This window comes from Triturus cristatus, chromosome 3_2 (assembly GCF_964204655.1).
Source record: "Triturus cristatus chromosome 3_2, aTriCri1.1, whole genome shotgun sequence".
Lineage (NCBI taxonomy): Eukaryota > Metazoa > Chordata > Amphibia > Caudata > Salamandridae > Triturus > Triturus cristatus.
The window spans coordinates 226153549-226179555 of record NC_140584.1 but is presented as its reverse complement, the minus strand read 5'-3'; the positions used below and the strand labels follow the sequence as shown (position 1 = coordinate 226179555).

The following is a 26007-nucleotide window of genomic DNA, read 5'->3' as shown; positions in this document are numbered from 1 at the left end:
CAACATCTTTTAGGGGTCAGAGCACATGCCCAGGTTCTGATTACCAGGTTCACAGGAGTGGAGGAAGCTGTCTCTAGGGGCAGGAGTGGCTAGTGTATTGGGCTCTTATTCTGGCCTGTGGCTCTCTGCACAGCCTGGCGCTCAGCAAGGCCGCCGCCTGTAATATTGTGTAAGCCTGGGCTCCTCGCCAGACTGCCCTGTGAGTAGTGACAGAGCTGCGAGGCAGGGAGCAAACACTGCCACCTGGAATTGGAACATGTGCACCGATCAGGCTTGGGAGGACAGCAAGGATGCAGACCGAGCTGCGGCAAGGATAACATCAAGGGCGGCAGCTTGCTGGAAGACCTCTGGTGATGGACACCCCCCCAGGGTCCTCATGGAAACGCTGGGACTCACTTGTGATGGAAACTAGGGGCGAAGTTGGTGCTGGTGCTGCCGGCAGAGACTAGAGCATGCCGGCCGGGGACACCGAGGCCTCCTGCGGCTGGGACTCACTCGGGACGAAGACTGGAGGCAGAGTTGGTGCTGGTGCTGCCAGCAAATGACTAGAGTGTGCCTCCTGGGAACACCGAGGCCTCCTGCGGCTGGATGTGTTGCTCGGACCGCTGGAGAAGGCCACCAGGAGCTGGTAAGTGAGTGAGTGTGTGGATGTAGAGAGTGTTTGTGATCTTCAGTACTGCAAGGTTTTCTTTTCTCTGATTTGATGATGATCACGTATGCTGCTACCGAGAGTGTTTCTGGCACGGAAGGCATAAGGAAATGAGAAGAACCGCATAGTGAACAGTTATGAAATACATATTTTTAACCTCACAAATAAATCCCATTGTAGCTTACCAATGCACTGGGGTTGTGGGTTTCACTTTCAAAGCGCGGGGAGGGGCAGATTGCGGCGCAATGATACTCAGCTCCATTTTCCCATTACAAAATACCTGCAGATTTCCTGCTCAGACTAAAGTCTCTCATATTCTTTTCTTTTTGCCACAGCCTTGTTACAATGCATTATCATTTGTAATTCATAGGCCTGTGTGACATTCTGCGCCACGCTGAACTCTGTGGAATTTCACAGATTTTTTAGATAACTCTGCACAATTCCACATACTAGAACTCTGCGAACTCCACCCACCCCTAATCAATACCCTTGTTTACCAAATTGGGTATGCAGTGAAGCCATGCACATGCAGGTCACATGCCATGCCTGCTCAGATGAAGTTGATGGCAATACACAGGCTTCAGGTTAATTCCATAGGACATGTGCAGATATGGCAGTGCATGATCAGCACTTCTGCCTCATGCATTGGAGGCAATTCTAATCATCGAGCGCCTCAGCCTCTTCAACCCAGGGTATGCAATGCTGGAAGTAAAGCAAGTCATCTATGCCAATGCACTTTTATGTGTGTCGTATATGCCATTGATTATACTGATGTTACATTGGTATCATCTGCAGTATGTATAGAAACAGAAAACATACCTTTCCATTTGTGATACCTAGTACCTCTTTACAAATATAGCACCTAACTACCCCGGCACCCCTCATTACTCCAAAGACACTCTACAAATGACAAATGCTTTGAGAGTGACTTGTATGGAGTACTAATACTATATAAGTATGAACCACATGGAAATTGTTTTTTTTAATTAATGATAGGGTTAAGTTGTGGATTAGAAATTCAGAACTTGTATTACGTGGAGAAGAAACTTTACTGTTTGACTCCTGGCGATGTAATATAACCTTAGTTTCTATTTATCTCACTCTACACTTTCCAGCCAGCAATTAAGCATAAGGTCATGAGAGACCTGGCTGGTTTGGAAAAATATTTGCTAAGGGTATATAGCTGTAAAGATGTGTCTGCTTTGCCTGTTACGTTTAATTGTATCTGCCGTTTACAACGTTAATATTATTGCTTATGTTTAGCATGATCACGATGTGCTTTATGATATGTGTATCAGCATGTTTTGGTAGGTATTTCATGCACAGAACTATTCCCATACATTCTATACATTTACTGCTTGGTGTACAATGGGATGCAAAGAAGATGAGGCCGCAAATGTTGCATGTTTTCATTAAGTCTGTTTTGTTTTAGCTAGTCATTAGTCTGCGATGGTCTATTTGCCTTTGTTTTGACTTGGGCTAACAGTCATTAACTGCTGCTACTTTTTCAAATAGGGCTCCTTATAAATAATTAACCCAGTTATGTTTAGCATTGGACTCTCTGTAGTTTTAGATCTCAGTTAGTCCAAGGGTGCAATTGTTTCCATATGGCTTACTACTTTCTGTCTGCCAGGCCCCTTTCTAGTGCTTCCAACACCAGTTGGTCCAGATAATTTTAGCTAATTTGGTGAATATCAGAAATTAGGAAGCTGGACCCCTACCAATTTAACAAAGTTATTCTGGTTATTTTACAACACAGTTGCAGGATAATCTCTGCTCAATTCCTGGAAACAAGGGCACAAGCCACAGACAATTCCCCAGACAAATGTGTGTAGAAGAAAAAGCAGTACCAAACAAATATAGGGATATGATTACAATGAAATAAATAGGGCAATGCGGCGCCGCAACCAAATCTGCCCTGAGCTGTGTCATTTAAAAAATGCAGTGATTCACCGTATCAATATGAATATGGCACATTCCTGTGCTCAACCCTGTGCCAGCGCAAAAAAAAAATGCCAACGCACTGCAGGGATTATTGTTTATGTGCAGGAAAGGACACCTTTCCTGCTGTAGAAAGCAGCACAAATAGAAAGAGCAAAAAACGAGGATAACTAAAAGTATTTCTCCTCGTTGCCCTACTCTAAATGCTCCTTTTGAATGGCGTTAGTCTTTGGCGCAGCCTCAGGTCTACACATCTTTGTAAATCTTGGGCAGAGTCAAAAAGCAATGGGTGACATTGAACAAAAATTACCAAACTAATTTAGAAAAATCAGGGAAAATGTGCTAATATTGATAAAACCAATTCCAATGTTTATAATGATAGATTCACAAACAAGAATGAAATTGCATCACTATTATCAAATCCGCCCGTCAAGAACTCTCTATCAACCCTGGCTCAGAAATACGTGTTCAGACATGCTCTGCGGCCTAGGCCTGAGGTTACGGATTGACAGGTCACAGATGGAGTGGAGTGGCATGTAGCCGGCAGGCAAACGTGTGAACAGGAAACTCTGGTCAATCCCCCAGATAAGCTCAGCGACAGCACAATGGTCCAGGGAGAGTGGCCCTAGTAAAGCACACATGGGCAGAGAGGTGCGCACATTCCCAAACCACCGAAAAGTCAAATGCCACATGAAGTTAGGAACACACAGCAAATCAGGACAGAACACACGCAGTACATGCAGTCATCACGTGCCCCTCATGTTGGACATCTGAACACATTATTCACTGGCTCCTATTGTGTTCACGCAAGGTCGAGACCCACCTGCATTTGTTTGCATGGGCCTTATTTATGACTCCACTGACAAAACCTGCATTCTTTTACCAAAAAAAGATGGAATGAGTACCTTATGATACCCTGTTCAGATTGATTTTACTTTGAGACAGTCCACAGACCTGCTTCTGTAACTGTGCTCCTGGCCGAAGTGTTTAATTATGCTAACTATTCCACTTTTTTCCAAACACCCCTTGTCTTCTTTTTTTTTTAAGGTAAATTCATATTCGAGCAACAAATAGTTTACAGCAGTCTAAAGTGGAAAGGAGAACTAGAGATATGAACCTCTGTGTTTTTGCCATATGTCATGCATTCAACTGGTCCCATCTTCCGGGACAACACTGGAGCCAGCATTGGCTCCAGTGTTGTCCCGGAAGATGGGACTGCCTATCCCTCCTGAGGACAGCAAATGTCTATGATTCAAAACCTTAGAACACACACTGTTCCCCACGGGGAAGGGGCATTGGGATAAAATAGGATAAGAGAGATTTGCAGTATTGGATCAGCTCTGTGACTGTGCAACACTGCGGAACAGGATCTGTTATTTCTGAGACCTTCTACGTTTGCAAGGTAGATGTGCCTGGGACCAGCACCTCTGTTTTTGCGATGACACAATACACTGGAAATAACAAGATGAGGCAGATACTAGCCATACAATAACAGGTCTCTGAATACAGTGATCATACTTTGACTTAATTGAAATGCCCTTACAGGTTTCAACAGCAGCATGACATGAGAGTAGAAACATCAAAATCACTGATTGGAGTTTAGGTCACTCCCATGGATTAAACTTGGAACACAGATTTTGGTAGAAGGTTTATATATTTATCAAAGACTCTAAAGTGCTTTTTGTTGGCACTACTGCTCATCAGAGAAACATGGAGCTTAAGCCTTTAATACCTGTGTGATACATTTCTAGTGCCAAGGTTCAGGGATTTGCAGTGGTCCAGAGTAACTGTGCAGGAGGGAGTGAGGAGGAAGATGTCAAGGGAGCTGATGCCACAGGGTTCACTGGTTCAGATGGAGTTGAAGAAGACTGGAGTGCTTCTTGGTTCCACTGGTGTTCTTAAGGTGAGTGGGAAGGGTGAAGATTGTTCAACAGGGAGCAAGGCCAAGCCACGATTTGGGTTTCAGCAGGGTTTATATACCCTCCTGAAGTCTTAATGGATGTAGCTAGATCACGTATGGCACGGGAGGCACATGACCATCTGGAAGGGTCTCAAACATTGGAGAAAACATGTTAGTACACTCTCTTTGACCTTACAGAATGGGCAGGTGCAGTTTGTTGATCTGAACCAAATTCTAGGAAATAAATGTATTGTTTTCACTGGAACATGCATGGAAAACAACAGAAGGTAACAGTAACAGCGAGAGCAAGGTTTGCCATTGCCTCCTGGGTTTCTGGGGGAATCTTGAAAGGATTCAATGGAAAACCAGAATAAGGCCCTAGTGATAGCAAAAGCAGTTAATCCATTGGTTCCCAGGATTTGGGGGATGCTTGCAGGGGCTCAAGCGCAATGGAATTATGGGTGCTGGGGGAACATCAGTTATGAGAGTGCTGGGGGAACATCGATTATGAGGGTGCTGGGGAAACATCAATAATGAGGGTGTTGGGGGAACTTCAGTTATGATATCATTGCATGCCATAAAGTGCCATAGGGTGAAAGCAACATGAGACCTGCCCACTACACAGAGGGCACATGCGGGGGTTATGACACAGTCTAATCATGATGTCACAGAGGTTGGTTAAGTCAATCAAATATTTTATCCAGGACTTAATTTATTTTCGGGAGCTCTAAGTCAACTAGTGGGGCAAGACTTGAAGCTTGAAGCTGAAGTTAGTGAGGATCAATCCAAGTTAGATACTTCATCTTTGAGCTCCTTCTGAACCTTTCGTTTTTGCAACAAAAAGTCGGAACAGGACAGATCAGGATTCTGAAATCAAACAGAAGGATGGATCACAGCGATTATTTATTGCTTCTCCATGACACAGTCTAGGATTTTAGCTTCAAACTTTGTTACAATTTTTTTCTTGGAGTTCACCAGTAGAGGAAGGCTAGAAGATCTAGCCAGACAGGACTCAACAAGGCCAGGTACCTTCGACTTGAGATTTAGTTGAAGCTTATTTTACACAACTCAAACTGATTTTCTTGCCAACCAACAGTGCAACTTCCTGGATGGAGCCTCAAAACCCCGCCCTATTCCTCTGGAGTCACTCAAGCTGCCATCAGATCCTCAGGGCAGGCTTCTTGGCAGCAGGTTTCACTACAACAAGCACTTCTGTAGGGTCCCATCCACAGTGGTTAGCTGTCCTTTTTGGAGTATGGGGTTCTTCTGTTTCTTCTGAATTTTAGAGTCCTTTTACAAGAGGCCCACCACATACCCATTTGAGAACAGTTGTTATCCCTGGTTGAAAGCAGTATTCATGATTCCTTAGGTTTTATTTCTTCCAACAGCCGGGGAGAGCTTATTTCTCCTTCAGCAGGTGTCTACCTAGATCCAAGAATCTTCTTTGGAACAGGAAAGGGTGTGGTACTAATTTTATCCTGTGCACTAGCCAGTGATTGGGGAACTCCCTCAACCCAATATTGGCTACTTCTAGCAACATTTCTACCTCCTATTCCGCACTCTATTTTTCAGTTACTAAAAAGATCCTATAATCCTTTAAACAAAGTAGCCTTAGCCTTATTCCAGCTGCAAGAGTTTAGCCCTGTGTCTAGTAGCTTCCCTATGGAGATGAGGTCTTTCTCAGTGTTAGAACTGATTTCCAAATATTCTGTGAACTTAGACAGGAAGTCTAGGATGGCTCTGAAAATCATTGGTTGCGGCTCCTGGCAGCCATATTTGGGATCAAAGGAAAAGCTGTGAAAGTTGTCTTTTGTGATGTTTCTATCCCCCTTCCAAGTGGCTTGCTCATCCCTGCAAAGTGGCCACACTTAACACCACTCCAATCGTCCTTTGCCAAAAGGCCAAGTGATTGTGTTCTAGCTGGACTGTCATTAACAATCAACCAAGGGTGTCCATTTTGTCTTGGCGCATGACTGTGAGGCAAAACAGTCTTAAACTATTTTGCTGTCAGCCAGCACAAAGTAAGCTTTAATAAAATGACTTTTTCACTACTGTTTTCAAAGATATACTTTCACTGCTTAATTAGATTTGACCCAGCCAAGATGATAAAAACGGATTGATTTCTCAACTAGGCCTGTTGCTGAAAATTGTACCCTTAGCTTACAGAAGGGAAAGACAGCTTTTTAGACCTGTACACTGCGGGGGCCTATTTTTCCAATATTTAGCATGCCCCACTTTTACATATGAAGAATCCAGCACTGTGGGCTTACTAGGCAAACCTTAAGGGCAATTTAGCTAATGCATATAAGCAGGATTAGGATTTTCTACATCCATCATGCCTTGTGATAATGCACTACTTTTAAACTGATGCTTTGTAAATACAAAGCAAACCCAAGATGATGGACGGAGCGCTGAAACTTTTCAGACACTCACCCCCAGTCACTATTAGATCTGTGTTGAATTCATTATCGTTCTTTAGCTCACTTTGCCACCCCAGTCATATGCAAATCAGTCTTGACCCTGTTCCTCATGGAACAGTCTGACCCAGACTGCCAGGCCAGGGCTTTCCTGTACTAGGAACAAGCATCCTGGGACTGGTTTTGGGGTAACACCCCTCATCAGCAAGGCTAGCTTAAATGCAGTGGGAAAGTGAGCAAGGGGCCCACATCTGGGCATACTCTGGCAACTTAGGGGAAACAAAGCAAACACAAGGAGATGATGGACAGAGCGCTAAAACTTTTCAGATGCTCACCCCCAGTCACTATTAGATCTGTGTTGAATTCATTATCGTTCTTTAGCTCACTTTGCCACCCCAGTCATATGCAAATCAGTCTTGACCCTGTTCCTCATGGAACAGTCTGACCCAGACTGCCAGGCCAGGGCTTCCCTGTACTAGGAACAAGCATCCTGGGACTGGTTTTGGGGTAACACCCCTCATCAGCAAGGCTAGCTTGAATGCACTGGGAAAGTGAGCAAGGGGCCCACATCTGGGCATACCCTGGCAACTTAGGGCAAACAAAGCAAACACAAGGAGATGATGGACAGACTGCTAAAACTTTTCAGACGCTCACCCCCAGTCACTATTAGATCTACGTTTGAATCCATCATCATTCTGTAGCTCACGTCACCACATCAGTTTAGACCAAGCCATATGCAAATCAGTCTTGCCCCTGTTCCTCATGGGAACAGTCTAGCTTGAACTGCCAAACCAGGTCTTCCCTGGACCGGAAACAAGCATCCTGGGACTGGTTTTGGGGTAACACCCCTCATCAGCCATGCTAGCTTGAATCCAGTGGTAAAGTGAGCAAGGGACCCACGTCTGGGTATACCCTGCTAACTTAGGGTGAACAAAGCAAACACAAGCAGATGATGGACAGAACACTGAAACCTTTCAGACACTCACCCCCAGTCACTAATAGATCTTGGTTGATTCCATCATTGTTTTTTAGCTCACTTCGCCACTCAGTCCAGACCCGGCTATATGCAAATCAGTCATGACCCTCTTTCTCAAGGGAACATTTCAGCCGGAACTGCCAACCTAGGTCTTCCCTGGACTAGAAACTAGCTTCCTGGGGCTGGTTCCAGGGTGGCATAGTGAGAAAAGCATGATGGATTAAACCCAGGTCTGTGACTGGGGATGAGTGGTTGAAAAGTTTCAGCACTCCGTCTATCATTCTGTTGTGCTTACTTTGTAAATACACACTGCTATCCACATAAGCTATTCAATACCCTTGGCACTGGTGCATTACATGCACCATCTATAATGGTCTTACTGGAATGGTAAGTTGTTTAGCAATGTCATATGTATGCATAGAGCCGTAGGTGCATGAGAACCAAACTGAAAAAAAGTGTGGAAGGGAGAAAGCAAGACAAAATTATGCCCTTTCTTACATAGAGCTTCAGACTTCTATGAATTTTTATTGGAGTCTGCCTACACACTGAGAGCCCCTCAGTCTCTATGGCTACAACACACCATATTCTGGCATAGTTCTCTGTAAGCATGGGAAGCCACATTAGTTTGTACAAATATGGGTTTAAGAAAGAAGGTGAGGAGAAAAATCTGGCAGAATGAGGGCCATCTGCAGCACAGCCCTGCACACATATTGAGGCATTACAATTTTCATTTACTCTCAAAACTATTTTATGCCCCAAGGTCGTATCAGCTTCCTTTCCTGCAAGTTTTGTGAATACTCTATCAGCCAACGTAACAGGATGAGCACATAACATATCACTTTAATAACTTCTTCCATGGTTATCTATTAATTGATTATTTTTCAACATACTAGCATGACAAATCTATATACCACGGTATGCTAATAATGGGCTGCTATTCAAGTGCTAGCTATTCATGTATAATGTGCAAGAGTGCCACAAACAGAGAAATGTATGTACTCACACTAAATATTATTATTCTACCTTTATACTTTAGCAGCACCTATGTTAGATTCTTTGGACCAAAGATTTGCCTTCACATTCTTCAACTATGTGTTAATGTGTTTGCCAAAAAACAACAATCATGTGTGAACTAGAACTGTCTAAAGAAAGTACTGATACAATTAAGGGTAACTTGTGAGGGGACTCACATTAAGACCTAAGCTGTTCTAAAGAGGTCTCAGGTGTGAGTTGTAGATCATGTCTTTTATTATGACAGACATAAGTCAAATTAGAATGTGACATTTTATTCTGGTTGGGGCATATCATTTGTGGTGTAAGAATGAAATGCCCTCGGAGGTCTAATTACATTTTCACTAAAGTTAAATATCCCATTAAAAAAAGCATTTATATTAAAATGTTTGAAGAAACCATGCACTCTGAACGCTGATTTTTTCAGACAATGGTAACAAGGCATTTGGAATCAAACTCACTGATGAACAATTGGACACATGTGGTATTCTGTGCTTGATGTACTATAGTTTTCTGTGCTTGATGTAATAATGGTGGGATGGATGGCAAAGGACAAATGCAATGATGATGTGAGAGGGTACTTGCATGTGAGAGATGAACTTTCCTTGGAAGATGGTCTAATCATGAGGGGAAATAGATTATTGGCATCCATTATTGTGAGGTTGAAGCTAATTAAATGTGCTAATGAGAGTCATCGCAGGCCTATGAAAGACAAAGGAAAGGGTCAGAGAGAGTTACTAGTGGCCTGAAATCCTTTGATAAAAAGAGTGGTAAGGGTGTGCATTGAGTCTAGGAAAAGCGATAAGATCTTACAATATAGGACTCACTCAACCCATGGTCATCAGGGAATTGGCTTGTGGACCATAGGTGGATGTCACACTGGATATAGTTGGGCCAACTAGAATTTCTATTACAGACAGATACATCATAGAGTGTGTTGACATCTTCTCCTGTTGGCCCGAGGTGAGATGGTAAACTCAGTGGAGATGCGCAATGTGTTCGGATTTTTAAAAGATCTATTTGGAAGAGAGGGGTATCCTTCTACATTGTTGACAGACAATGATGTAAATTCACTTCTAATGTCATGAATAAGAGTTTGGAATAAAGGAGCATAAGACGGCTTTATATCACCCAATGGCCAATTGCATGATTGAGTGCTTCAACAAAGTTCTCATTGATAGCATTCAGCATTCTTTGGTTAATCACTTGAATTGGATGGATAAACAAAAAAAAGGTGTGGGCTTACAGAATGTATTCCTCAACTGTAGTTACGCTTTTTGAGTTATTAAGTAAAATAACTGCTAAATGTCAAATAAGTCCATTGTAGGTGAATGTAATGAGCATGCATTGTGTGCAGGAGGTGACTGGAGGAAATACCAATTGGATGGAAGGAGCGAACGAGAACATTTGAAAAAAGAAGATGTATTTTGACAAGAGCGTGGCTGTTAAGGATACCAGGGTGTGTGTTGGAGATTGGGAAAAGAATAAGAACCAGAGAAAAGGGAGGTTGGTGGACACATTTAGCCAGTCTGTAAAGGTTAATAAGCTGTTTAAAAATGTGGTCAAGATAGAGGACCACTACATTTAGAATCTGGGAAAGGTTGCTGTTTGTAAATGTGGGTCAGAAAAGGATGGTTTCACCAAGGATGTCCTGAAAAACAAAAGTATTTGCACCAGCAAAGCTCCCTCTTATGAGAAACCATGGACAAGCAGGATGGCGAGAGCAAGCAAGTTGGCAGAAATTTTACATTTGCATTCTGTAGGGTGTTTTCCTTCAGTCATTTGTGGTTGTTATTAGGTAAATCAATGCAGAGAAGATTGGTGTTGTTAAATGTATTGAGGAGGAGGTGTGTAGTATTCTGTGCTTAATGTAATATAGTATTCTGAGCTTGATTTAATATATTTCCAGAAGACATGAAGTGCTGTCTCCAAGGTGTCAAAATGTTGTCATTTGAATTAATGTTAGGGGATGCAATCAGTGGCTTCATCTGGCGAAGGAACTCCTGATGGATGGGGTTTTTATGTGTATACTTCCTAAATAAACTTGTATAAAAGCTTAACATGTGAGAGTGGTCCTTTTTACAACATGTGAATGAGCAAAAGTTATACGGGACCGAATATGACCAATGTGTCAAATCCTGTTTGAATACTATGAGTAGGTAGAACTTCTCAATTGAATGCCAGCATGGTATTTGCATTTGGTATCTTAAATATTCTTAAGGAAATGCAACAAGAGGGCATACAAATTGCACTCAAAAACAGCATAAGAAGCTCACAGGAAAATTCTAATAAGCAGTGAGCATTGTTTTGGAATTCTTAACTCACTATTTTAAATCCTACACATGTTGATGGTAGAGGCCCCTATATCGGCTGAGGATCATGTGTGTCAAGATTGTTGTCTGTTGCACACTTCACAGCATAGCGTCAGAGATGTGATCCAATTTGAAGTTTTCCCTGACAGCAATGCCACTACGCCTTAGGGCAACCTTGATAAATGGCCAACAGCTGAAACAAATACTCATGGAAGGCACAGTAGGAGAGAGGTCCTGTCAGAACGTTTTCCTTTGAAATCTCCATTCAGACTGGAAGATTCATTTATATTAGTAAAGGTAAATCAATGCTTTATATCACAAAATAAAGAATGTTCCTCACAGTCAATTATGTTATCACAATCAAACTCTAATGTCATCACAGGTACATCATTGCATCGTCTAACACAGATGATGAACATAGTTGTGGCATATTTTACCAAATAACCATGGCGCTGTGATTTAACCAAATATAATGGCTTTCTTAATTATCCTTTAGCTATCACTTGCCATATATTTCTGTATCTTTAAGACTCCGCTAAAGTGTCTGGCTACATCACATCAAAACTCTATGACTGTTTCCCGACCTTACCTTTACATTTAGGTAATTAACATTGTAGAAAATTGTGTTACTGGTTGAAGGTGGGAGGTTCACCCCTACTCAAGCAACAATCACGATCTCTGTCATGGTGAAACACAAGTAACCCCCAAATTAAACTGTACTTAACTCTCTGGTAGCTTGGCAAAAAAGCAGTCAGGCTTGACTTAGAGGCAATGTGTAAACTATTTATGCAGCTCTCCAAACAGTAATAAAGTGAAAACACAACACAAATAAAATCCCATACCAATTTAGCAAAATAGAGTAGGACTTAATTAATTACTTGAGATTAAAATAACAAAAATCCAATTGGTAGAAATGTAGATATGCGATTTTAAAGATTTAAGTGAAAACAGTGCCTAGAAGCACAAAGCACTAACAGTTGTGTTCTGGTTGTGCTGAACTGGTTCAGGCCGCCTGTGATGGAGCACAAGCCGTATATAGGGGCCAAGATATGCCTGCAGAAAATGAGTACCTGAATTCTTGGTTGTGGAGTATTGTGTGATCCTACATCGAGGATATGTCGCAGACTGGCAGTTTCTAGGATCTGTGAGGCTGTGATGCAAGGACCTGTGTCATCGCCGAGGATGCTGTCACTGAATAGAATGCAATGTAAAGTCCTATGTTGAAGATGGGTAGCTTTCCGGCTGGTTCCGAAGAAGTTGCAGGGCTTGAGATGCGAAGTCCCGCGGTGTTGTTGAGGATGTCTTTGAAGATGGACTTGCAATACAAAGGCATAGTAGCACAGCAGTCCTTCAGATTCTTCCACAGGTCCTGAGGTGTACTGAAGATTTGATTCTAAGGGATCACTATTTATACCTGGTGCCCACTTAGAAAGATGTTTCTGGAGGTTTCCACCCCGAGAGGTGTTTGGAACTTCTTGCTTGCCCTGGCCTGGCCCCAACTTGTCTTGGGTCACAAACGACTAGTGTCAAACCCTTTGTGAGTGTGCTTAGGCAGAGCCTTTGTGATGTGCAAGTATGGAAGGTGACAGCTCCCGCCTCTACAAGTCATAGATGGTCTCTCCTGCCAAACCTATTGCAGTTTGTCTCATTGTCTGGAAGCAATGCATAAAAACCAACTGACAGCTACATCTAGTCATGTAACCCAGGATATACCCTGCAGGCACCAAATAGGACAAAGAAAATTCTGGCCGTGTAAAAGTGGCATGTTCAGATTTTTGACTTAAAATCTGACTTTACCATTAAAGAGGGCTTCAAACTACAATTATTTGGACACTAAACGTGACATTCCTATCTATCCCAATTCAAAGTTATCATTTAATAAATGTAATAAGCTAACCTAATGTTATCCTATGGACCAGAAAAGCCTTGCAGCAGTGAGCAATGCATTGCAGAGTGTTTTCACTACCAGGACATGTAAAATGTAAAAGTACATCCCCAACCTTTTGAAAACTCTGTACCCTGCCATTTGGGCTGTGTATGGCATACCCTAGGGGAGACTTAGTTGTACTAAAAAAGATGATTTCGGCCTGGCAGGATAGTTATTATGCTGGGTAGAAATGTCACTTTGAAACTGCACACACAGGCTGCAATGGCAGGTCTGAGCCATTTTTAAAAGGCATCTTAAGTGGGAGGCACAATGAGTGTTGCAGGCCCACTAGTAGCATTTAATTTACAGTCCCTGGATACATGCAGTACCACTTAACTAGGGACTTATAAGTGCATTCAATTTGCCGATCGGGTGTAAGACATTTCCACCATGTTCAAAAGATGGAGCACAAGCACTGTGTTAAGCGCACACATTCCTGAAAACCAACACAACAAATTGTTCAGAATACATTAGGGTGAAAGCAAAACGTTTGGGGATGACCCTGTAGAAAGGGTCAGTTCCAACAACAATTTCCCATTGTGACATGAAATGGAAATAGATGCAATACAGAATTGTTTGTTATCTTAATCATTTGTACACTTTTTCTATTTTTCTATGACACTATAATATTGGACGACAATGATAGGTTTAAGTTATTTGTATATATGTAGTGGGTTCTTGGCGTCCACCACTATACATGTCTACGAAATCACATCCAGTTTCTATCATCATTGCCAGCTATCATTGATGATGGTATCTCATATGAAATGTAGTGTAGGTATAAAGTAAATGTTGCTATTGTATAAGTATTGTTATCTAAATTAAGCTTTCAACAAAGAAATGTGCATAGATTATTGGAATAATATGGGGGAAAGATTTACCTCATCTACCAAATATTCAATGGCCACAATAAGATTTTTAAATCTATGATTAGCACAGCCTTCTATAGTAGGTGACAACCCCCTCAGCAATTAATATTCTTATGGCTTGATATCCATAACTTGATTCTTTCTCTGTGTTTGTCAGTGGTTTTTGATACAATGCTGCCTCTTCAGTATTTCAATATGGCTGCAACCACATAATTTAGCAAAATGGTCAACCAGGATGCAGATGTAAATGATAGAGCAGGAAACAGTTGCTTGAAAAGATTGCATAACAATTATTTTAAAGTCTATATTGAGGCAGGCAAGAAAGATCTACCTCCATTGAGTGGAGAGTTGAAGAAAAGATTTCCACTTCGTGTCATTTTGTGGATGTAGGGTCAACATCAGTTCCATTCACATTCATTAGAACATTTCCACAGTGCCAGATGTAAATAGTAACAAAGACAAAGATAAGAAAAGATTATATTGTTAATTTAAACAAATTCAAAATCCCCTCACGATATATCAAAGAATTATAAATCTCCCTACCCTTCAAATGCTCACTGTTAGACCTGGCATTTCTTGGCATGGTTACCCCAGACATTTTGCCTCTACCTCCTCTATTTTTGATGCTGTGATGGATTTCATTTTGCTGGCTTAGATGCTTGGGGCACTTTGCCACTGCTGATCAGTGTCAAAGTGCAAGTGCTCCCTGTATAAAGTGTTATGGTAATTGGTTGTCCATAATTGGTATGTTTGTCTTATTAGTAAAGTCCTTAGTAAAGTGCACTATGTGTGCAGGGCTGGTAATGCAAATGCTACTAATGGGCCTGCAGAACTAATTTTGCCACCAACATAAGTAGCCCTAAAAAGAGATCTCAGGCACGCCACTGCAGTGCCTGCGCCCAGTATGTTAACTGCCTTGTGCACCCACTTGCCAGGCCTTACCCTTCCCTTTTTTATACATATCAGACACCCCTACAGTAGGCCCAAGGTACCCCCCTGGGCAGGGTGAAGTGTATGTGAAAGGTAGGACATGTACTGTAGTGTGCACCATGTCCTGACAGTGAAATACTGCCAATTTCGTTTTCACTGTTGCAAGGCCAACTTGCCCATAGGACAGAATGGGGATTGCTGTGTAACATGTTTCCAGCATATCTTCCAATTGGCATAGATGGAGAGATGGAGTTTAGTGTGCCTGAACTCAGAATTTAATAGCACATCTTTTTGTGAAGATGGTTTTTAAATTGTGTGTTTAGAAACCACGGTTTTAGAAGTGGCTGGTTTCTTGTCCTAATCATCCTGCGTGCCTCTGCCTGGTTCTGTATTGCCTGTCTGGGTTTGGATGTGACAGGGTCTGGGAGGTGTCCTGACACCAGGGAGGAGTAGGGGAGACAGCAACAGGCTGGCCTGCATTTGGTGTGGTGGGAGGAGTAGCGCCCTGGATGTGAAGAGGGCTGTGCTGCTGCTACAAAAGGATGGCTCCACCTCCTGTGGAGTGTCTGAGGCCCAGACCCTCACTATCAAAGGAAGAAGGTGTGCACTGGCAGGAAGACACCCAGAACTGTTTTGGACTGGGCTCAGTGCCCCTGAACACAAAGACTTCAAAGACACTTAGGGGTATAAATGTGAGAGCTGAAACCCCTGAACTCAAGACTGAACTCAAGACTGAAAAAGGATTGAAATGACTTTGTGATCAAGAGGAACCTCTGCGAAAGAAGTACAGCTGAAGAGACTGAAGAGAAGGACTGTCCTTGCTGTGTGTTCTGGGGTTGGCCTGCAGTTTGCTGATTTGACTAAGGAGAGGACAAGGGACTTTGCTGTGTGCTGTGTCCCCCTGCTTGAAAGGACTTTTCTGTGTGCTGTGTCCTGAAGAAACTTGTCTTCAAGTGCCCCAGGAGAGCTGGTCTCCTGTTGTGGAACCTCAGGAACATCAAAGTTTCCAACCGTGTCTCTGCGACGCATGGTGCGTGTGCTTTTGCACGCCTGAGACTGCTGTGTGGTCTGTAGTGCTGTTTACAAGGTGCCCCATGACCGCATTGACCCCGCTGCGTGAAACATCATCCACGCAGCTTCATAGCTATTTGTGGCCCGAGCCGTCATTGTAACTGAGGCTGTGAGTAAGGATCGCAGCTGCCGGCCTGAGCCTCAACGTGTTGAAGGATTTCTTGAAGCTAAGGAAGCTGCAACGTGAAAGGTATCGTGACCATTGTGCGCCAAGAGGAATCTGCCTAAGATCGTCAACGAAGGAGAAGGCAGCGCGGTAACCCGTCCGGCTACAGCATCGCCTAGCAACGGAGCTGCAATGTCATTGGGACCACCCAGCAGGACGTCTGATGAGCGGGGAGAGAAAGAGAGCGAGGCCTCACACCCCCAGGTAAGGCTTGGACTCAGGTCGGGAGCCGCAAGCATGTGTGGCCTGGGGAGGCATGCAGGAGGAGTACAGGAGTGCTCCGATCTCTCTCCTGCTGAGTCCCAGAGCGGCCCGTACCTGCCCAGCAGTACCGGGGCGGCCCCTTTAAGTTTAAGACTGTTGTCTATGTTGTTGGGGCCTAAGGGTGCCAGAGCTGACTGTGCAGATTGGCTTATAGACTTATTCCTTGCATTAAGAACTGCCTTATTTTAGCATTAAAAACTGCTTTATTCTTGCACTAAGAACTGCCTTATTCTTGCATTAAGAACCACATTATTCTTGCATTACGAACTGCATTATTCCTGTGTTACAAACTGCATTAGTACTTGCATTAAGGACTGTCTTATTTCTACATTACGAACTGCATTACAAACTGCATAGTATTGCATTAGGACTGCATTAGATCATCGTCAACTGCTCATTATTACCACAAGCACCTACAAGTGATTGTTGGCCTAATTACCGGCAAAGTGAAATATTAGGAATATGCATATGTTGGATTTCTATCGTTTAGTCTCATCATATTTCTTTTGATAAAGATACCGCTATTTTTATAAAATCAGTGTGGTGTCCATTTGTGGTGTTATCACTGTGTTACTGTGAGTGTGGTTGAAAATACTTTACACATTGTCTTGGAGATAAGCCTGGCTGCTCGTGCCAAGGTACCGGACGGTGAGCAGGGGTTATCTAAGAGTGTATCCCTCCTTTCCCTGACTAGAAGCAAGAATCCCTATTTGAACTAAGGTACCTACCTCAGCCAACTAGAGACCACCAGTTCTAACACTCACCAACACCACAAAGATTATTTCCCTATCACCATATCCCAAAATCCTCACAACAATACCTATAATAACTGGGATTAAATTTAAATTAGGGGTGGGCGGAATTTGCGTAATCGCGTTACGCAAATCTCCGTGAAACGGTAAAAAATCTCCGCGAACACGCAGAAATTCCGCGAACACGCGGAATTGCTTGTTCGCGATACTTTTTTCCTGTTCGCGATCGCTGTTTGCGTGCTCGGGGTGAAATATCTCGCGAACACGCATATTGAGAACGCGAACAAGCAAAAAATTTCGCGAAGTCGCGGAACGCAGATTTTTGGGCAATTTCGCGTTCTCCGCAGAACGCGAAATGACCCAAATGCCGCAAATTACGCGAACGAAACGGAATTTACCACCCAGGCCTAATTTAAATAGGAATAGCACAAATACAAATAAACAACAATTTGAATGCCTCCTTACAAAATGCATTGGAATGTCCCTCCTCCTGCCAGTAAGGACATTTAAAATAGAATGCAGGACCTGCACATATTTGCTTGGTCTCCATGTCTGGTAGGGCAAGATGCCTGCTGCGTCCTCTTCAAGCACATGATCATGGTGTAGGTAGTGTTGATTTTGGCAGCAGTGGTGGAAGAACTGCACTCTCTGCTTGCTGCCAATTGTGCAGCACTGTCATGTGACAAAATTTCACTACACAAAGCACCATGTGGTGAAGTTACATTTGCTGTGTGGTAACATGCCATTGAACATCAGAACAGGGGTCAGCTAATGGGGAAAACTCAAAAATATCACCTATCAAACATATAGTTTAATGAAAGTGAGTAGCCAGAAAATAAAAAAGCCCCAGCTTTTAACTAAAGTGCTGATTCCACCAAGCAAGCAAAGCAAATGAGCTGAACCCTCTCTCGAACTGCTTCCGTGTCTCTTCCATCCATGCATATATCAATTCATTCTCTCACACTTCCATGTACTTGCTAATATGCACTATTTGACCTTTACATTTAGCCATCCATTCATTCTTTCATCCATCATTCAGACTTTCCCCATTCCATCCATCCAACCATCCATCCATCCATTTACTCCATATATACATCCACGCATCCACCCTGCCATTCATCAATCCATTCTGCCATCTATCTATTCACCCTGCCATCCATCCTCTCTTCCATCCACGCATCCATCCTTTCATTCTTCCAATCTGTCAAGACCTCCATCTACTCATCAACTCATCCATGCAACCACCCATCTATTTATTCATCCATCCATTCATCCATCCACTCTGCCATTTATCCATCCACTGCTATCTAACCATCCATTCATTGTACGCCTCCAAACCAGAGGCGCAACAAGGAAAAATACCTTCATTTCTCCTTGTTGTTTTCCTCTTTCTAAGTGTGCTGCAGTCTGTAGCACACCTAGAAAGAGAAAAATCGATCTGATTATTGTTTTTCTGTAGGAAGGTGCACCTTCCTGGACGAAAACAACCCTGCCTACAAAGCAGGGCCTGCTTTGGTGCTTGGCAGCACATTGTGCGCCAGTGCTGGGAAATGACAAGAATGCATCTCACAATGTTACGTATGGCACATTACTACCCTTTCCATATCATACAGCGCAGCAAGGTGATTTGCTGCATGATTTATTAACATATATGTCCCTTAGGGCCATGTTTATGTACAGGTTGCGTCGCTATTGCACCATGCAACTGGGTGCATGTGCCACACAATCCTAAAATGCAATTTATCAAGCCATACAAGGCCACCTTATGTGGTGCTGAGTGGCTTGCTAAACCCAGAGCTATGCAGCACAAATCACTGTGTTGCAATACTGTGCCCCAGGGAGGTGGTCCATGGGTGGCGTATGGGTGTTCCCACAAAAAAAACATGGATTTTGATGCATTCTCAAACCAACTGTTGCATCCAGGGGAAGGTGTAACATGGAGAAATATCTTTATTTCTCCTTGTTTTCTTCCCCATTTCTTGTGGGCTGCATTCTGCAGCTTATATAGATAGAGGCAAATGCCTCAGGGGATTGTTTTTGTGCAGGGAGATGTCTCTTCCTGGTCAAAAAATATCCTGCACTAGGCAGCACATTCTGCGACAGTGCTTGAAAAAGGCAGAAATATGCCACATTGTTTTAATACAGTACATTCCTGCCCTTTCAGTTCAGTTGAGCACTGATTATTTTGTTAAAAATATACCATAAAAGAGACATACAAATACAATCATAAAATACATTCATATTCTTAAAATTATAAATTCATAAAAACAAAAACGAAATGTTACAGAATCACACCATTCCCTAAGATCAATATAAATGATTTAAAATCTTAAAATCAGTCAATCATTATCAATTGTACACCATAAAAATTCCTAATTAATCAGATATGGCAACTACTCCCATTTTCTTCCCTATAAGCCACATAATCATCAAGAACCTTGATACTGCAAAGACCATGGGTGCAGACACGCATCTAGGTGTCTTCTAACAACTAGACATCTGAGAATTGAAATTATCCACCTAAGCAGGGAAGATAAACAACATACAGGCTACAGATTTTCATGCAAGCACATAACAGTGAGGTCTGGTGACTTCTCCCATCTTGAGGTGTATGTGCAAAGTGGCAAAGTACCATATTTATGAAGGATGTAAAGTGTCCTGGCCAGATTTAGTTCAATATGGTCCAGAAAAGACTCTGCACAATAAAAATCCTTAGTCATTAATAATGCACCTGGTAATGTACCAAATGTTCATAAAGTTAGGAGCTTATTGAGCCAATAAGATATAAACAATAATTTCAATTCAATTACTGAAATGAAACAGCAACTACCCACAGGGTCTTTCCACAGATTAGGAAGCCCAATTCAGTAAACATTTGTCTGACATATTTCATCCAGGGGAGATCTGCAGTAGCAAGATACCTAAGAATTTCCTCAACCTTTATGCTAATATATACATTTTGGCGTAATCCAAATTCTTCTACGAAAAACCAGGGTTCTAAGCGCTGCCTGCTCTGAGATTGGTCTAAAACCAGCATCAAACCTTTGGGAAATCAGGGGGAGGCTGACCGGAATAGACAGCACCTGCTTTAAAAACCAATTTTCCACCATATCTAACAGTTTGAAAAATTTGTGACCCAGAGCTCCACTCTATATAAGACCACCCCCAAGGACTGATATCAGTAAAGTTGGAAAACTGTGAAAAGCAGCTTGTAGTGGAGCCTTCAATAAATCTTGATCAGACCATCAATCTGCTGCTGTAATTTTAACCTTCACTTGGAGATGTGATGAGTCCAATCCATCTTTCCGTCTAAGATGACATCCAAGTATTCAAAAGTGGACCTGCTTGAGTGGTGTTTCATTCAGCGTTGGTTTTGATCCGGAGGTATGGCAAGGATAAAAACCATGGGGCATATTTACAAGCTGGCGATAAAAAATTATCGCCGGCCAAAAAGCGGCGATAATTTTATCGCCTAATTAGCAAGGCCACGCTAACGCATGAAACCTTGCTTTAGCGTGGGGATTCCCAACGCCCAGCTTTGCATCTCTAAAGAGATGCAAAGTGGGCGTTCCTGACCTAACATGACAGGAGAAATGTCGCTAAGCGACATTTCTCCTATCATCAAGCCCCACGCTATGAAGCATAGCGGCAGGAAAAGTAGCGATAACCCCTGTTATCGCTACTTTCCTTACGCCTGCTTCAGGACTGACTTAGCCATGATATCCTATGGAAGGTGGATATCATGGCTAAGTTTGTGAGTCCCTATCAGCAAGCTAACGCCACACTACGTGAGATTATCGCTGGGTTTCCAGCGATAATCTCACGTTAGGCAGTTAGCGTGAGGAATTTTATCGCTGAGGAGATAAGCGTTGCTAATAGCACGCTATCTCAGCGATAAAAATCCACGTTACCCGGCGATAATTATCCTCACGCTAAGAGCGATGAGCGATAATTATCGCCGGGTGTTGCTGATATGCCCCTATATACTTGGTTTTGGACACATTAATTTCCAATCCCCTGTCACTACAAAGTTTGCTAAACTGGTCCAATGCTCTCTGGATCCCCATGGGCGACTTAGCAAGAAGGAGAGTGTCATACACAAACATGAGGGCAGGAACCCTCATGCTTGCTAATTTAGGTGCATCATTGTCACACTCATTTAAATAATTTACGAGGCCATTAATACACACGGTGAAAAGGGTTGGGGCCAGGGCACAGCCCTGTCGCACTCCTTTACTCACTGGAAAAGGTACGTTCACCTCGCCTAACTCCCCACAACGTACCTGGGCATTATTACACTCATGCATTGCAGCAAGGTGATTTGCTGATCTGCGTGACTTCTACAGAAGTATGCCCCTTATTCTTAAATCAACTGAACCAATATTTTAAAATATTTTTCATAACAGTGTTACAGGAAGCATACATTTTAATAAACAATAACACACTATTGAGAGTTTATTTCTCTGTTTTTTAAGGACATACCTAAGCATTTAAACAACAAGTCAGGTTGCCCTCTTAACTTTCACCCACTAGTTAACATTTTGTATATTAATTATGATAAACAAACTGCATTTTTATACCAATACAAATCAATATAAGGGCCGGAGGAAAATCATGTTTGCTCCTGATAGTGCAGCATAATGTATTGAGGAACACTGTTCTACACACTAGAAATGACATGCTAGGCAGCCCTGTTCGATTTCTAAATAAAGTCAGTAAGAATGCGAATGGATAATATAAAGACATGCTCTAAATCTTTAACCATGCATGAATTTTGATCTATGAGGCAAACAGCTAAAAGCGTATGTTATGCAGTGTTTATAGTTGAGAACTCATCGTTGTCATGAATTGATATTACCATAATTTAGGCACCATAGCCTGGTAATGTGGTGGAGTAATATCTATAGTGACCGCTTTCCTTTAGGGCATTACGGAGACTATTCCGTCCTAGACTTTGTGTGATAGCCTAATGTATTCTGGGTGTTGTAGTCTTTTTTACGGTTTCCATTGGACTAGATTGACCAACACACTTGAAACCAATGGTTCGCAGATGAAAAAATCTGAACTGAAGATTTTATCCATATTCACCTGCATTGAGGTGGTTACTATGGCGACATCTGTATTTTTCAAAACATGTTGTTGCTTCACTCTTAAGAGAAAACATACTGGCAGACATGTCTTATTTGTAAATATGTTAGAAAATAAAGTGAACTACATCCTTCACTGTCTGTTTTTGAAATTCGAAATCTCCATTATAGAACTAAGTTATAACATATTTGATACATCCCACAAAAATTCCAGATAGCCCCCAACATTATTTATTACTAGACACATTTCTAACACAACTTCTTTTCACAGCAGTCCAGAAAAATCATCACACTAGAGGCTGCTCTGACATTGACGTTTACAACAATACAAAAAACTATAGGCATCATTAAAGAAAGGAAAAATGAACAAGATCATTCTTGCATGAAAGTGTAGTATCGATACAAATATTAAAACAACATCAGTTAACAGGCCTCTTGCACAAATTCAAGTTAGGAACGTAGGAGCCGGCAGATCGAGCACATCAAGCAAGCAAGCGACCAATTGAGATAACGCACCAGTTCAAGAAAGGAATATCACAGAGAAAATATACAAGAATACATAGAGGAATGAATAGCACAAGCCACACTGCCCACATGAGCTTGCAGAGCAAGAAAATACTCTATAACAAATACAGTAACAAAACATGCTTGTAAGAAATTGAAATGTATTTTCTCGGAAATACAGAAATGTATTTCTACACTAGGATTATAAATGTCAGGCCTACAATTGGACATACAGCACAGGATAACGAAGGTATGCAATTCTTGACTTCAATTCAGTTGGTAATCTACTGTCAAACACTCTATCATTGAAGCCACACTGAATGTAATCTTGCTCATTGTATGGCCATGTGATTACGATTCCTTGCAACATGGCATGGGAGTATTGCCTCTGTGCCATAAAGTTTTCAAATTTGAAAACAAGGGACTTCCAAGATGTGGCTTCAAAGAAGGGGCAAACCTTTAATCACAATGACACTGAAGAGGCGATATAAGCAATGGCGGGCTCCTTCAGTTCATGGGAAAGGAGGACAACCTATCCTGCTCTGCGAGGTTCCCAATACCTAGACAATCCCTGAGTGACTCCATAGATAGCACTTCTTCCTGCAAAGCCTCTACAAGGGTATAGCCAGAAAGAAAGGAGTGGGAGTAAGAGTCTTAGTGGGTGATGGAATCAACATAGAAGTAAGACTGGTATCCGCTTCTAAAAATGAGTTTGTTTTCCTTTTTATTCATGGAACATACATTGGTATAACTTTTTTATGAATCTAGAGTTTGACAAATAAGAATAGGAGTATGAGAAGCATACGATTGATAATATCTTTGATATATGTCAAAGATGTGTGTTGTGGGTGTTTGTATTAACATTGCACCCCAAAAAATAGTCCACTGAGACCTTGTTTGGAACCACCACGTCCCCACACCATACCAGAGTTAATATTATGAATGTGGAAGGTCTACCAATATTGCTTCAATATTTCAGATATAGATGACTCCTCTGCGTTCATGTATTCATGCATTATCAACAGCTGATAGTCACACGTGCAAAATATGTTTTTACATACAGTGAATACTCCTACATCTCACATGTTCAGTTAACCGAATCTTATGAATTTACATTAATCCCCAAACTTAATTATTCAAAGATGATATGATTCTTGTACTTTAGTTATAGGGATGTTTTTGTTACTATTTTTTCAATTTCTACTTACATCAACATGAAACCATCACCACTGGTACATTGATCGAGTTTTTGATGGAAGAGTAGTGAAATTGATTTTCTCTCAATATAGAGCACTGCATTTGATTCTGGTCTTCGGAATCTGACCTGTGTATCATCCCCCAAAATACTATTGTCTGGCTAGTAATTATACCTTTACCTTATCTCATTAGGATTGACTATGAAATAGGGATGTGTTGGACCTGGCCGTTTTTCCAATATCACTCCCACATAATTTGCCTTCTGTTGCTGAACCTCTTTTTCTGTTCGTATTAGCACTTTGCACTTTTCCCCTGCTAACGAGTGGTAAAGGGCTTTTGCTAACTCCATAAAGCATGGTACAGTTGGCATCTGCCTGATTGGCACATTTAATTTACTTGTAAATCCCATGGGAAATGGCACTACATGTGCACAGGGCCTGTAAGTTAAATGCCACTAGTAGACATGAAGCACTCATTGTGCCGCGTATTAAACTAGCCTTTTCAAACATGTGTCAGGACTCCCACTGAAGAATGTAGTGCAGGTTTAGATATCATTTCCAACAGGCAAAATAAACCTTTTGCCAATCAATCAATCAATTAATCAGGGATGTGTGAAGTGCACTACTCACCTGTGAGGGTCTCTTAGGCTCTGGAGGGGGGTGTTTGGGGCAGCTCCATCTCATCCCAAGAGCCAGGTCTTGAGGCTCTTCCTGGAAGCTTGCAGGGTGGGGTTGCATCTGGTGCTGAGGGAGAGTTTGTTCCAGGTCTTGGCTGCGGTAAAGGAGAAGGCTCGCCCCCTAGCTCTGGTTCTGTAGATGCGTGGGATATCCTCCAGGGCAAGATCGGCAGAGCGGAGGTTCCTCCTGGGTGCATAGAAGGAGAATCTTTCATTGAGGTATTGGGGTCCAATGTTGTGGAAGGATTTGTAGGTGTGAGTGAGGAGCTTGAAGGCCAGAGGAGTTCTTGCAGGTGGTGGGTGAAGTGGTGGTGTTGAGGGATGCAGAGGACAAGTCTAGCTGCAGGATACTGGATGGTCTGGAGTTTGAGGAGTAGAGATTTGTTTATTGTGGTGTAGAGGGTGTCTCCAAAGAACTGTCTGCTGGTTATGAGTGTGTGGGTGATGATCTTTCTGGATTCGGGGGGATCCATTTGAAGTTTTTGTGGAGGATGCGGAGGGTGGTGAAGCACTCAGAAGATACAGAGTTGATCTGTCAGTTCATGGTGAGGGAGGAGTTGAGTATGATGTTGAGGTTGCGAGCATGGTCTGTGGGAGGGTTGCTGAGAGTGGGGGGCCATCAGGTGCAGTCCCATGAGGAGAGGGTAGATCTGAGGACTTCCGTTTTCTCTGAGTTGAGCTTTAGGCAGCTGTCACTCATCCAGGCGGTGACGTCTTTCGTTCCTTCCTGGAAACTGTGTCTGGTGATGTTGGGTTTGTTGGTGAGTGAGAGGATGAGCTGGGTGCTGTCTGCGTAAGATACTATGCTGAGTCTGTGTTTTCTGATGATGGTGGCGAGAGGAGCCATGTGGATGTTGAAGAGCGTGGGATTGATTGAGGATCCTTGGGGTAGTCTGCAGCTAATCTCTGTGGATTCGGAGAGGAAGGGCAGGAGTCTGATTCCCTGTGTTTGGCTGGTGAGGAAGGAGTGGATCCAGTCAAGGGCAGTTCAGTGAATGCCGGCGTCATGGAGTGTGGTGGTTAGAGTGCCGTGGGAGACGGAGTCGAAGGCTACTGAGAGATTAAGTAGCATGAGGGCAGCAGTGTTGCCCTGGTCGAGGAGGGTGCGGATGTCATCCATGGCAGCTAAGAGGGCGATCTCTGTGCTGTGGTTGTTGTGGAGTCCAGATTGTGAGGAGTCAAGGATTGAGTTGGCTTCTATGAAGTTAGGGAGCTGGCTGCTGACGATCTTCTCTGTGACTTTGGCTGCAAAGGGGAGGAGAGAGATGAGTCAGTAGTTCTTGAGGTCGATCAGGTCTGCCAAGCCTAAACCTTCCTCTATAATACTTATAAGTCACCCCTAAGGTTGCCCCTAAAGA

At 42.6% G+C, this 26007-nt stretch overlaps 1 protein-coding gene across 1 annotated transcript in view; it reads left to right on the top strand.

Moving 5' to 3' along the window:
- Positions 1-26007, top strand: part of LOC146857060 (von Willebrand factor D and EGF domain-containing protein-like) — a 1714722-nt gene that overhangs the window by 539945 nt on the left and 1148770 nt on the right.